General features: G+C 36.8%; 1 protein-coding gene across 6 annotated transcripts in view; it reads right to left on the reverse strand.

Moving 5' to 3' along the window:
- Positions 1–14,405, reverse strand: part of sulf2b (sulfatase 2b) — a 544,470-nt gene that overhangs the window by 395,602 nt on the left and 134,463 nt on the right. The window lies entirely within an intron of this gene.

Here is a 14,405-nt window from a genome sequence, read left to right on the forward strand (position 1 = left end):
GTAGGCTAATGGAAAATGTCAGTGGAGTGAGTTTCCACCATTTCCTTACTCCGCAAAAGTAAAGGAGTAAAGTCTAAAAGTAAAGTAAAAAGAAAGTAAAGAGGCCGAATGGAGGAGGCTCATTCTTTATCCTGGTGCTGCTGATGGTTTGCTGGTTAACTGTTTTCTTGCTAGTGAAGCATTCAGTTTTTCCACTTTTTCCACAAAGCCAAGTAAATGGAAAATGTGCCATGTCAAGACGCAACTGACTCTTAAAGGGAATGGGAGATGAGATTCTGATTGGTTTAAGGCACATTATGCTCAAAACATACCCATGACTCATTAAGAGAATAAGCACAATCCTGTTAGACCATGTACCAGGGCTCAAAGTGTATTTTCCGCCCTTAAATAGCAAAAGTTGATTCGGACACGCCCTTGATGCTTTTGTGCCCTGCTTTTTAGAATTTGCACTTAGATATTTAAAATAGAGCCCTAAATATTTCAAGAGAGAATGTAAACATTTTGAAAATGACGACAAATTTTTGAGACTTTAAGAGTAAATGTCAATTGTGTGTGAGCAATTACTTAAATGTAGCAAAAAAATAAATGTAAATGAGGTATATGGTAAAGAAACAATAAATGATTCTATACACACACTTTCTAAAGATTTTTTTGTTAGCAGCATAAAGTTAACTTTGTCCTCTCTTCACTGTCTGAGAATTTAGTTCGATTTTTGTCTGCTTCATTTCTTGTTTAAAATGAGAACATTGATTTGAGCCTTTTTATTCTCTTTTCTTTTTTTGATAGAACATAGTGATGCATTGTCAAATTGCAGCTATCCGAGGTTTGCTTTATAAACACAATACAAAAGCTCGTAAATTGCTGCATTTTGTGCAGTACTGGTTTGTCCATCTTTCTCACAAATGAACTCTCAATGCCTTCCCTCCTTCTTTGTGCCTCATTTCTCCCCTTTATTCTTTCAAACTTCTCCAGACACAATTAAAGGTGAAATATCTAAGCCTGTGACAGAGTTATGAGGATTGCTAAATAACAGCTGAAAAGTTCTTCTAACTGCCCAACTCTCCCATCTCGATGTCAGTGAAAAGTTATAAAACGCTGGTGCTGGAATAGACAGGCATAATGAAAAGCGCTTTCTGCTTTTCTGCTCTTTCTTGGATTAGGTTAGAGGTTAGAGGAAAATGTTACTTGCTTTTATTGCCAACCTCAACACAGAGATTGGCACCTCTGGTGCACTCGACTAATTAAAGAATATAGAAGTTGAGGGTCTGTGAAATTTTAATTGGAATTTGTGTCATGCTGGAGTCTCTGGGTAGAATTTTAAATGGGATTGTAAACAGATGAATAAACATAATGAAGAATTGAATGCTCTATGACACCCAAAAGATGGTAAAGTCACTTGAAAAACAAAAACAAATCCACAACAACAACAACACAAAATATACGCCTGACTGTTCAGACTTGACGGCAGGATGAATTACAATCGAATTTGTTAAAAAATTCAAAGCTCACTATATAAGAATTCACATATTGCTTTAAAGGGCACATATTTTACCCCTTCTTTAAGCCTTTGGTCTCTCCAGACTGTGTCTGTAAAGTTTCAGCTCAAAACACCCATCAGATTATTTATAATAGCCCTCAGAATCTGCCCATTTTTGTGTAGGAATACAGTGTAGCTGTTTTTGTAGCCTTTGGCTTTAAATCGAAGTGAGCTGCTGCTCCCCGCCCACCGTTCCCAAACATGTGTCTGCTTCTCATCATGTGTTACATCAGAGAAACAGCACAGTGACAGAGACAGACTCAGATGAAGCTAAAATAGTCAAAAAATACCAAATAAGTTTATTTCATGTATTTGTGGTGGAGAAGCCTTTCTGAAATGATGAGTCACACACAAATGCTGTTTGCAGTACACACACACTAGGGCAGAGCTATTTGCCCTAAAATCAAAATCTAACTCGATTACATATTACAAGTGTGATATTTTTTTAAAGATCGGTGCATTACTTGATTTTAAAATGATTGAAGTAAACACACACTATCTACCATCTATAATTATTTATTGAACATCAAAGCTGAACAACTGAAATTAAAACACACATTGCCTATAAAAAAGTGAAAATAAATGACAAACAAATAGTAACATTAACAAAATAATGGACGCAAAAGTAAAAATCAAGGCTTAACAGAGCAGGGTCATGTGACTACACATTATACCTCTCAACCCTCCCGTTTTTCCCGGGATTCTCTTGTATTTTTCAATTCTATCCAGCTATCATCACGGAAAGGTATTTTCCTGAATTTCTCAGTTATTTTCAATCTTTTTTTGAAGGGTGGCAATAAACATTAAACGGCCAACTCCCTTTTATCTTAATTGTGAATATGTTCTGTGATTTAATTTTATATTGGCATGAAAATACTTTGAAACAAAAATAAAAATGGTGGGATCCCCTTCCTTTCCATTACAGGTGCTGTTGCCACTCCTATTCAATCCTCAAAACAGTTAGTTCATGTAGCGTGCATGACTTTCAGCTGACACGGAAAAACTGATTTTGTCTCAACGTGTTTTCATTTTTGATTTATGCTCATTATCTTTTGGCACAATACCTTGTTGTTTTATATTCTGCATTTAGTTCTCACTTTTTGTGCGTTATGATTTTACAAGCGATGTGAATATTTTAATTAACACGTATCATTTTTCTATTCTCGACCCCGATACTTTAGGGGGGAATTTGATCACACATGTTTCTGTACACGCGAATTGAAGCGGAGCGAAAGTGGACACTTTGGGTTTTGGGTGCGTGTTTGAACAGACATATACACATAATAATAAAAATAATAAAATAATAATAATATTAACAACAGCAACATCAACAACCTTGGTGGCCTTTCTTTTTAAACACAACTGATTTTGTCTTAAATGAGCTTTATCAAAAAAAGCTAGGAAAGAAATCAAAAGCTTTCATTTTAGATGTGTGCATTTTTAAAGTGACACTTCTGTTATTTAATGTAATCAAACAACAAACTCTTAATACGAGATTCATTCGCTGCTCTTTAATCAGAATGTTGATGTTGATTCACTTTCTTTATATAGCAGCTATTAATTTGAATAGGCTAAACTGTTTGCCAACTTATTCAGATATCCCTTATTTTCACATCCCAATGTTGACAGGTATGCTCCACACTTGCGGTATAGGGAAAATAATCGAAAAATAGACCTGAAAATTTTTGATTGATTATACAGTTAAAGTCAGAATTATTAACATAGTTACCAATCTTTGATTGTCACTTTAAGCAGTGTAGAAGTGTCTAGTAAACAAAAATATCTAGTAAAATATTATTTACTGTCATCAAGATAAAAAAAAAAGTTATTAAAAATGAGTTATTAAAACTATTATGTTTAGAAATGTGTTGAAAAAAAAAATCTTCTCTTAGTTAAACAGAAACCAAGGAAAAAAATAAACAGGAGACTAATTATTCGGGGGGGGGGGGGGGGGTGGGGGGGGGGGCTAATAATTCTGACTTCAACTGTATGTATTGTCTGTAATGTCGATTTCGATTACTTTTTGATTAATCGCCCAGCCCTAACACACGCACACACACACACACATACACATACACATACACATACACACACACACACACACACACACACACACACACACGCACACACACACACGCACACACACACACACACACACTATTAGGGTTTACTGACACTATGCAGGCGTGGTGATTATAGCGGTTAATAATTGAATAGCGATTTTACTGTCTTAATGAAAAACATGATCTGTTTTAAAAATGTTATAAAAATGCTTCACATTGCGGTGGGCCTCAAAATCACTGGGATTTGGATCCTGTTTTAGCATCAAGAAGATAAAAAAACAGACTTCTTGTGTTTATATCACCCCAATATGACTATGGACACGCTATAGCTACACACAGTTCTGTTCAAACAGCTTACAAAAGTTGGTTTTCATCATAGGTGTCCTTTAAAACCAAACTTACTGTGAAATCTACCTGACAAAAGCTTTATTTTAAACTGTGTAATATCTTTGATTAGCACTTAAGGTGCTCTGAAACAGACCTGTAGGCAGTTAAAAAGACAAAGACAGCTGTTGAAAGAAACATGTCGATTGACATAACGATTTCTTAATTGCCCCTGGAAACAAGGCATTGCACTTAATTACAATGGTGTCCAATAGACTGATTGTCTTTGTCTTTCTTTCTCCAAATCCCTTCCACTGAACTTAGGCCAACATGTGAACAGCCTTACACGCAAAAGATCATTCTCAAGGACTCATGGCCAAAGGAAAGTATATATCGATCCTCTGAAAAATAAATGGGTGTGCTGTTAGTGTTGGGCAATGTGCTGCTTTCAACAACACTTATTATGCGCATTTCTTTTGTTTGTTGGGGTAAGCTGAGAATATGTTATGTGAACACCATTACAGGAGAGCTGAATCCCATGTGGACAATATATATTCATGGAACACCAGCGCTCCCTAAACGATAGAATTGGAGGAAAAAAAAATCATGCAGTCTCAGCAAGGTCGAGAAAAGAATGAGTGTGCGCTATTGTTCAAAGAGCTGATTGGTAGTTTTCTTTCTCATGGCGACTCTGCATTAAAGTATGCATGGTGTAATATCCATGTAACCCAATGCAAGAACCTTGGGATAAATAACAATAGAAAGGACGGGTGGAAAATAACTAGATCTTTACATAATTAGACTTGTGGGTTCTCTAAATGGATGATTAAGTTTTACTTGAGGTTTTGACATAGATTCATTAAATAGAGGTCATCGCACAAGAAGAATAGCTTGTATGTTTCAAAACTGAAAACGTCCTTGTTTACTGAAAGAAAAGGTTTTATTGACAACAGGCCCAGAAAGCACATACTTTAATGAAAAGAACACAATGAAAAACCTGCACAAATATGTTTTAATTAAACAACGTGCTAAACCACTTGTAGAAAATACACTCTTACATCTATTTTTCCAGACACTTGCACTAGTTTGCACATTTGCACCAGACATTTTTTTAATCACTCCATATCACATTTCTGAGTGGGCCTTATATTGGTGAGTGGACTTGACAAACCACCTGTAAAAACATAATTCTCTCTCTAAATGCACCAGACACTTTAAATGGACATTAAATCCATCTGACAATGACAAAATAAGGAAAACAATGTTTACTTGTGAATTTAATACAAATCATGTTTACTTGCTTGGTATGGTTACTTGCTTTTTTTAAACTTAAATATATATTTAGCACTGTATTGTCCTGTGTTATGTAAAAAAAAATGAAAGTCTGTCTTAGGTTAGGTGTATATTTTAAGGTGTTGTTTGAAAGTTTTTGACTTTTCTAAAGTATAAAAATCCCTGTGGCAAATGAGAGAGAGCCGTAAGGGCGTGCAAGATGGGTGGCGGGAGAGAGATAATCTCACATAGGAGCCCTGTGAGCTAAAAGAAGGAGAGATGCCAGTGCTGAGGAAGAGTGGATCAGGCCCGGACATTGTTTTACTTTTGCTTACAAAAGTAAAACAAAATGTTTTATTCCCGACGGCCAGGTGACTTTAAGTTTCATTACAGTTATCGCTGCTAAGAATGTCCACTCGGTCGACCAGTCCATTTGTGGAGGTGATCCAGGCGCTCTTGGTCCTTCACCGTGAACAACACCAGGAGCTGGGGGAGATAAGGGCCGAGCAGGAACACTTCCGTGTCCAGGTAGAGGCCCAGCATGTGGACCGCAAGTTTGTCTGGAGCCTGCTGGACAGGGAGATTCGATTCAACATCGGCCACTGCGAAGGGTGATGGGGTATGTGGCAAGTGAGGCAGGGCTGAGAGCCATGAGGACATGCGAGGTGGGTGGCATGAGTAAGATAATCAGGGACACCGAAACGTGTTACCAGCCTCGAGTCTCAAGGAGGAGCCCTGGAAGCTAAAAGGAGGAGAGACACCAGTTCTGAGAAAGAGATAACCAGGCCTGGAGATATTGTTTTACTTTTCATATCAGTTTGACAGCAGACTCTGTGAGGAGCTGCAGTCCGTTTGATTTATTTCGTTATTAACACCTATTAGAAGTTTGGCAGTTCTCTGCCTCCTTTTTCCTGGCAGCCAGGTGGCTGTAAACTTCATTCATTCATTCATTTTCTTTCAGGCTTAGTCCCTTTATTGATCTGGGGTCGCCACAGTGGAATGAACCACCAACTTATACAGTGTATGTTTTACACAGCAGATGCCCTTCCAGCTGCAATCCATCTCTGGGAAACATCCATACACACTCATACACTACAAACAATTTAGTCTACCCAATTCACCTGTGCCGCATGTCTTGTGCACCCGGAGGAAACCCATGCGAACGCGGGGAGAACATGCAAGCTCCACACAGAAACGCCAACTGACCCAGCCGAGGCTCCAGTGACCTTCTTGCTGTGAGGCGACAGCACTACTTACTGCGCCATCGTGTTGCCGTAAACTTCATTACAATGCTATATTTTTGCAGATATTTAAGAAACATGCCAAGTGAACATACTTGTTTATCTGAAAAAACAATGCTGAAGTCAGATATTCTGCTTTGAAAATGTCCATTACATGCTGGAACTTCTATCTTTTTCTTGGTCATTTAACCTGCGCACTGAACCTTTAGCCAATTATATCTGTCATGAAGGCTCTCAAAACATATGCCCGTAACTGAAAAAGCGACCTCCAGTAAACAGTATCGGCCATTGAAATGAGACACAGATTAGGAGTTCTAAATGAGGAGGTTATTAATTAGCAAATAACATAAACATTACAAAAGTAAACATTAGGTGAGCAGATTACATTGTAACTCTGTGTCCTAACAACGCAAGGTGACGAGATTTCCAGTGATAAGCCGTCGAACTGTTTGCACCAGACAAAACATGACAGAAATTAAAATACAGCCATTCAAAAGCACAAAATATATGTTGACTTACTGCACTACAACAAAATGGTAAGTAAAATCTAATTATTACGTATGAAACCTCTTTAACATTATTAAATGTACATGTTGAATCACTGATAATAGTGTTGGCTTGCATTGAGTCACGGTTCTTAAGTTCAATTTTAAACAGTTTTTATTTTTTTATTTTTTTTTTAAAGATCTGAGGTGAACTATCTGCTTTTTAGCTTTCAGTAGTATGGCAATTAATGTTATGTAAAATGCCATTCAAACATAAATTTTTAGCATTTAACACTAAATACAGCACATGAGAGGGACTTGAAGTGATCATTGTCAGTTTTCTGTTATTTAGCTGCAAGAAATAGAAGCCGCTTCTAAAATATAAATCACAGGTGTTAGTCAGAACAAAAACTTCTTTTAGTATGGAAATATTTATTTTATTGGGTGCTGTTGTTTTTATTTAGAACACAATTTAAATCAGCCTCTGTTTGGTGTCGTCAATCTGGCAACCTGCTCTTGCCTGTGTTTTGAACCAGGGATGCAATACATACAGCACCTTTAAGTAAAATGTAAAGTTAGTAGTTCAATATGTTAGAATGTATAGTTTTATAATAGCTCTTATCATAAGTTTTGTGTTATTTATGTAGTACAGTTGTCCAGTTGTACTTTATGTCCACAAATGTAGCAGAATCACATTTTTTTTTTTTTTTTTTTTGTGAATATACACAAATTTTACCTATGACTTTCCAGTACCCAGTGATTAAAACTAATGAGAAGACTATTTTGAGTTGTTTAATAAAGGGAGGATATGTTAGGTGGCAACACAGTGGCGCAGTAGGTAGTGCTGTTGCCTCACAGCAAGAAGGTCGCTGGGTCGCCGGTACGATCCTCGGCTCAGTTGGCATTTATGTGTGGAGTTTGCGTTTACGTAGGTTTCTTCAGGGTATTCCGGTTTCCCCCACAGTCCAAAGACATGCGGTACAGGTAAATTGGGTAGGCTAAATTGTCCGTAGTGTATGAGTGTGTGTGTGTGTGTGGATGTTTCCCAGAGATGAGTTGTGGCTGGAAGGGCATCCGCTGCATAAAAATATGCTGGAAAAGTTGGCGGTTCATTCTGCTGTGGCGAACCTGGATTAATAAAGGGACTAACCTGACAAGAAAATGAATGAATGAAAGATCTGTTAGCTCACTGCCATTCTGACCGGTGTTTTGTTTGTGTTGGACCTTGTTCGGGGAAATTACAGATATTTATGTTTTGCATTCCAGTATTTTTTTTAATTGATCCGGCAATTAACTTGAGCATAATGAATACTTGCGTGTGTGTGTGTGCGTGAGAGAATGTGAATGAGTGTAAAGCGAAGGCTGTGTGTGTGTGTGCGCGTGTGTGTGTGTGTGTGTGTGTGTGCGTGCGCGCACATGACGGTGCCATCATGTTAAAGCAGAAGGCACGTTTAACTATTGACCGTCAACAGTATTTTCAGCCAATCATCTTTCTTACTTTTACAATCACTCTCATTGGTCTGTGATTGTTTTGTGCAAAGTGAGCAGCAAAAATAAAATAATGGCATAGGGGCATGCCTAAATAATATTTGTATTTTCACTTTTTTTAACTCAAAGTAAATCTTATAACGAGTTTGATCAAAGAGACCTCAAAAAATTGGAACTTGATCCCCGGATTAGGATAGCAGGAGACAGAAGCAAAGCGATCTCAAATCAGCCAGAAAAACATAACTAAAGAGGTGACTGTGAGCTCTTCTTGAAGATGAGACAGAGTGAGTCATTTAATTATTTTTGTTTCACTCGGAAGTGAACTGATGTCAGAGGTGTTAGTGAACTGAATAGTGATTGTTCATGTAATTTATGTTTGTAGGCACATATTTGATTGTATCCATGATTGGCCCATAACATTATACGGCACAAAATAATAAAAGACCATTCAGAATTTTTTTTTTTTTTTTGCACTATAACCGTTTAATGATGTCATGTTGTGGGAAAACTGAAATTGTGTGGTGGACATTGGTCATGGTAACTTTTTTTTCCCGGTTTTGTTCAGATAATTATTCATTTAAAAACTAAGCACTGGTTTTGACTGTTAAAAAAAAGATAGAATTAACATAGCAGAGTGTAATGCAGTTCAAACTGTATTTTACAAAAATATCATAACCTTTAGTGGAAATTGGAGTTTTAAACTGGTCACAATCTAATCCCGTTTTACACAACTTGATTCATTTATAGCAACTGCTATACTTTGATACAACAGAACTGGAAACTACATGCCATCAAACTGCACTGACTATTACCCATCAGTTGTTTGCCTGGGTAAGAATTTTGCAGCATAAAGAAGTATTTGTGTGCTGGGAAGATGAACACGCCAATGGTGAATTATAGCAGAGTTCAGATAGTCAGTAACACAAAGATGTCTTTCTCTGTCCATTGTCTCTTATAAGTGAGTGACTCAAAATAAGGTCCCTCTTTGGAGAAAGATAAAAGAGGTTTGAAAGAACTGAGAAGCACAATGCTTTTATTTCTTTGTGACATGATCAAAATCTGAAAATTATAGAGAGTTTAGGAGCTGAAATCTTAAAGATTGGTTGAATGCACGCACACAAAGCCAGCTAACAGTGTGTTTTTCCTCTCTCTATTTAGATGAAATTACAGTGACGTCAAGCAAGAACAAACAACTGTGCATCCAAGTTTGTCAGGCAAGCCTTTTAAGTGATAGATATGTTGAACAATTTTGAGGTTTGAATGATCTGTTATGTGTTATGTTTGTTTAAGATAAGGTCAGATATTGTAAGAAGTTATTTTCATTGCTAATTCCTATGCCTTTTTTAAAAAAAAATATTATATACAAATATGCGCTGAAAGTTGTTGAATCAACATACAAGGTTTCATGAAGGTATTCACAAAGGAATTTTTAACAATAAGTAAGCACACCTAAGCAAAAGAAATGTTCACAAAGGAAAACGAAATAAAGTGCTGGCTTCTAATGTTGATGTCAACTTTATTACTTTTCTATAAATATTTGTCTTTTAAAAAATGACTTCATCTTCACTGTTTGTTTTGTGCTTCTATATATTTTTGGTACTGTCCATTTACTTTTATATAATATATATTTATTTTACAAATTATTACAAATGACAAAGTTTAAATCATTGTATCGAAAGCAATTCAACAGCATATCCCGCTGTTTATGATTTGAGCAGTGGAGAGAATGCAATGTTTAGTTTCAACTCGTTCAAAAAAACAAACAAAAAAAAAAAAAACAACAGCACTGAGCTGCTCAGGTACACATTTTAAAAAAGTTACACTAAAATATACAAAGCGACACGGTGGTGCAGTGGGTAGCACAATCGCCTCACAGCAAAAAGGTCACTGGTTCAAGCCTCGGCTGGGTCAGTTGGCATTTCTGTGTGGAGCTTGCTTGTTCTTCCCGTGTTCGTGTGGGTTTCCTCAAGGTGCTCCGGTTTCCCCCACAAGTCCAAAGACATGTTGTATAGGTGAATTGGGTAGGCTAAATTGTCCGTAGTGTGTGTGTGTGAATGAGTGTGTGTTGATGTTTCCCAGTGATGGGTTGCAGCTGGAAGGGCATCCATTGCGTAAAACATATGCTGGATAAGTTGGTGGTTCATTCCGTTGTGGCGCCCCTAGATTAAAAAAGGGACTAAGCCGAAAAGAAAATGAATGAATGAAATACACAACACTTATTAGTTGTACCCAGGATGCACAATGAATCTAACACTGTGCAACCTTTTATTTTGATGCTGTGAAGCAACAGCAGATGCTTAGTCATGTTGTGTTACATATTGCTTGCTACAGATTAGTTCATTACAATAATGACACTTAGCATAGCTAATGTTCTTTTTGAAATGTAGCCAGACTTTTGAACACATCCCGCAGTATATATAATGTTTTGATTATTGTTCAAGGTCCTATTTTTTTACCTGCATGGACGGTCCTGCCAGACTGCCAAGTGAAAAAATAAAAATGTGTGCACAGGAATAGAAAATCTGAATTTTCATTTTAAAGCAAGTATGTGATTCTTATACTAAGTGTCTAATTGCAGAATCAGACAGTTCGTTTAAATCAAATCACTTTGTAAAAGGACTTTGGAAATGGTACAGCTGTTTATGGAATGTTTTCCCTTACTCAGTTTAGTAACATGAAATGCTGACAAGAACAAGATTATATAAGCTCAAGTACCTCAAGGATCATCTTTACAGACATAACAATTATCCTTATTTTGAAATGTGGGAGCCCTTTAAGTTGAATTTAATGGAACACTTCACTTTTTTTGGAAATAGGCTGTCATCTGTTAAATCAACACAGGCTCATTGTAAAAACATACCCTGTATACATTTCTGGAGAGTGTAAATTATGTAGCCAGAGCTAAATATGGCTGCATTTTGTCTCAATGATCACTGAAACCACTGTGAGAATCTTTAACTACAGGCACAGTGTGATGCATGTGCACACGAAGTGGAGTCAAATTTGGCCTCTGAGTCAAATTTTGATACAACACCTAAGCATTGAGAACAGATGACTTTATGTCAAACACAGTGCATAATATAAATAAGGACAGAAGAGAACCCTTTGGCTGGATTCAGTGACTGGCACTCGTCTCCCCTGGTGCTATTTGGGGAGCTGTGAAGATTCTAATGGCTCACTATGTGTGTGCGTGCTGATATTTGCGCTCGTTATAATCATTATAAATATGCAGATCAAACTGAATCTTCCATGAACAACACATGGAAAGCGACACATTGATAAAAACACATAATCATATTGGATTACAAACAATCCAACAAGTTGTTTGGCACGTGTGCATTGCTGCAATTATGTTTACACGTGCTATTTTTCCTGAGGTGATTTAAACCAAAATACACAATGACACTCTATCAAACATGGGTACAATGATAAGGAATATGGTTACTTACTGAGTTATTAATGCAGAGCAATACCACATAAAAAAGACTTTGAAGGGATAAGCAATAGGGATGTGCACAGCGATGCTCCAGTATCTATATATCGATACTCAGAAGCTGTTAATTTGGTTTCAATATATATGTTTAAAGTATCTATATTTTAACTATATTTTAATAACTTCTGCATAGCTAAATGTTTTAGCGCTGTGTACAGGATTGTCAGTAACGGTTTGTATAAAATATGTTACACCAATCAATCTGCAGGGGAACGTGACTAAGTGATCACGTGCCTTTCAGATAACTTATGTACTCAACACACGCAAGTCGCACACATCTGCATTAAGGAAGGACACAATGGCAGAGACGTAACGCAGGGTGTTGTGATGCTGATCAGCTAAAAAAGCACTGCACAAGCAATATTTGTAATAATATTTACATGTAATTATTTTTTTTTAGTTAACATTATTCAAAAAAATACATTAACATTTTAAATAATAATAAGTGGTATCGGCATTATAAAATTTTTTCCGAAAAGTATCGGTATTGTATCGAATTAAAAAATTGTGGTATCACCCATCCCTAATAAGCAATGTGAGGAAAGCTCCGTTATAGTTCACTGGACAAGTTTGAACAAGTTTGACCCACGCATGCACGAGGCAGGCGGTTCTTTACAATTATGTAAGCTATCGGTTTAAATATATCGGCTTATCTTTGATTTGGGACAGATAATGATAACATTAAAAATAGCATTTATTGGCCAATAACGATATGGCGTCATGCATGGATATGGATATCATGCATCCCTAATATTAATAATGTAATATTTTTTCTTCGTTTTTAGAGCTTTTAAATAGGGATGCACTGATCCTGATACTTGGATTGGATATCAGTTTGATACTGCATATTTTTTGCTGGATCAGGTATCGTCCAGCTGGTACTGATCCGAATCCAGACATTCCAAGTCTCCCGGAAGTTCCAGGAGTATCCTGCAAATGCATAGAGACTTCTGGATGCCCGCAAACGAATGATAATCTCCTGGAAATCATGCGTCTCCTGTCCGGTCCTTAAATACGTGCACAACCCTTTCCGTCGAATCCCTCCCAGCTCTTTAGGTAAGTCGGCCGCAACTCAACACCACCACTCTTCAGGTACGACACATGCAACTCACCCCTACCTCTCTTCAGGTATGTCGCGTGCAACTCACTCCAACTGCTTTTCAGGTACATCACAAGCACACGCCCCACCGCTATACAGATACGTCGCACAACACGCCTCCACCGCTCTTCAGATATGCCTCGCACCATCAGAAAAGTGAAAGTAGTCTATTAAATGGGAGTAGACAGTTGTCATGTAGGCCTACTATATCTAAAATGTTCTGAAACCATTCTATAGTTTAATGTGAAGTACAGATGAATATTCAAGTGCTTAAATTCATGTTCAAGTCAGCGCCTGTCAATTATTCTTAATTCATTCACACTTCAAAATGCGTTTTGCGTTCATGACAACACAAAAAACTTTCTTCAAGACTATTTGTTCCTGTTAGTTTAAAAAAAATCAGTGGAAAAATGCATTTAGTCATGAATTAAATGGGTTCATTTTGACCTGCAGCAAGGAGTTCATTACTGTTTTTAAATCATATTGCCCGGTGTCTGTTAGACCAGTAGATTGCATTCTAAACACTGGAGTACAAAGGGTTATAACCTGCTATTTACACATAAAGTAGGACTATCTAAAATTTTAATTTAGAATAGGCTCAATAATACATTGGACAGGTCTTCAACACACTGATCTCTTCTCTTTGTGCTGCTCAGTTTTGAAAATGTCCATAAAATACTGGGGGATGCGAGCTGTGTCTCAGTAATGCATCAAGTGCTTCATTCATGCACCGGCTGCACAGATGCGATGTGCGCCGCTTCATAACGGTATTCTCACAATGAGTTTATGTTTTCTCATACTTTTAGTGCTGTGAATAGCTTGTAAAGCCTGGCTCTTTGTGATAAAATAGTTGATTAAATTAATAAAAGTGAAACTGACGGGCGCAATATGGATTGTCATTAACAGTGAAAATTATTTAGCCTAATAGAGGCTACTTTGAAACTGTGAATATTTCACTGTAATTTTATAAATACTTTATTCAACAGACAAGTTTGTGTTTTAAAAAGGGTCAATAGTGGTAGCCTATTGTAAATTTTAAAGAAAAATCTTAATATTAAAAAAGGAAACACAAGGTGGACCACAACAGATCATTGTCATAATAAATGCTTAAATAATGTAGCCTAGTTTACAGCAAGCATCATGTTTTTAGTTAGATTGTGCCGTCTGTCTTACATAGTAGGCCTATGGGTCTGTTATTTTTACTAAAGAAGATCTATTATTTCAAGAATAATAATAAAACTATATATAACAAGAACTTTAGAAATTATTAAGGTTTAATAAAAAAAATTTAAAAAACGAGAGTTTAGGATAAGGATCAGTATCAGTAAATACTCAGAACTATTGTATCGGATCTGTTCCGAAAAAATGGTATCGGTGCATCCCTACTTTTAAAGAACCCTTCC

Source organism: Danio rerio, chromosome 23 (genome assembly GCF_052040795.2).
Source record: "Danio rerio strain M-AB ecotype USA chromosome 23, GRCz13ab, whole genome shotgun sequence".
In the NCBI taxonomy this organism is placed as follows: domain Eukaryota; kingdom Metazoa; phylum Chordata; class Actinopteri; order Cypriniformes; family Danionidae; genus Danio; species Danio rerio.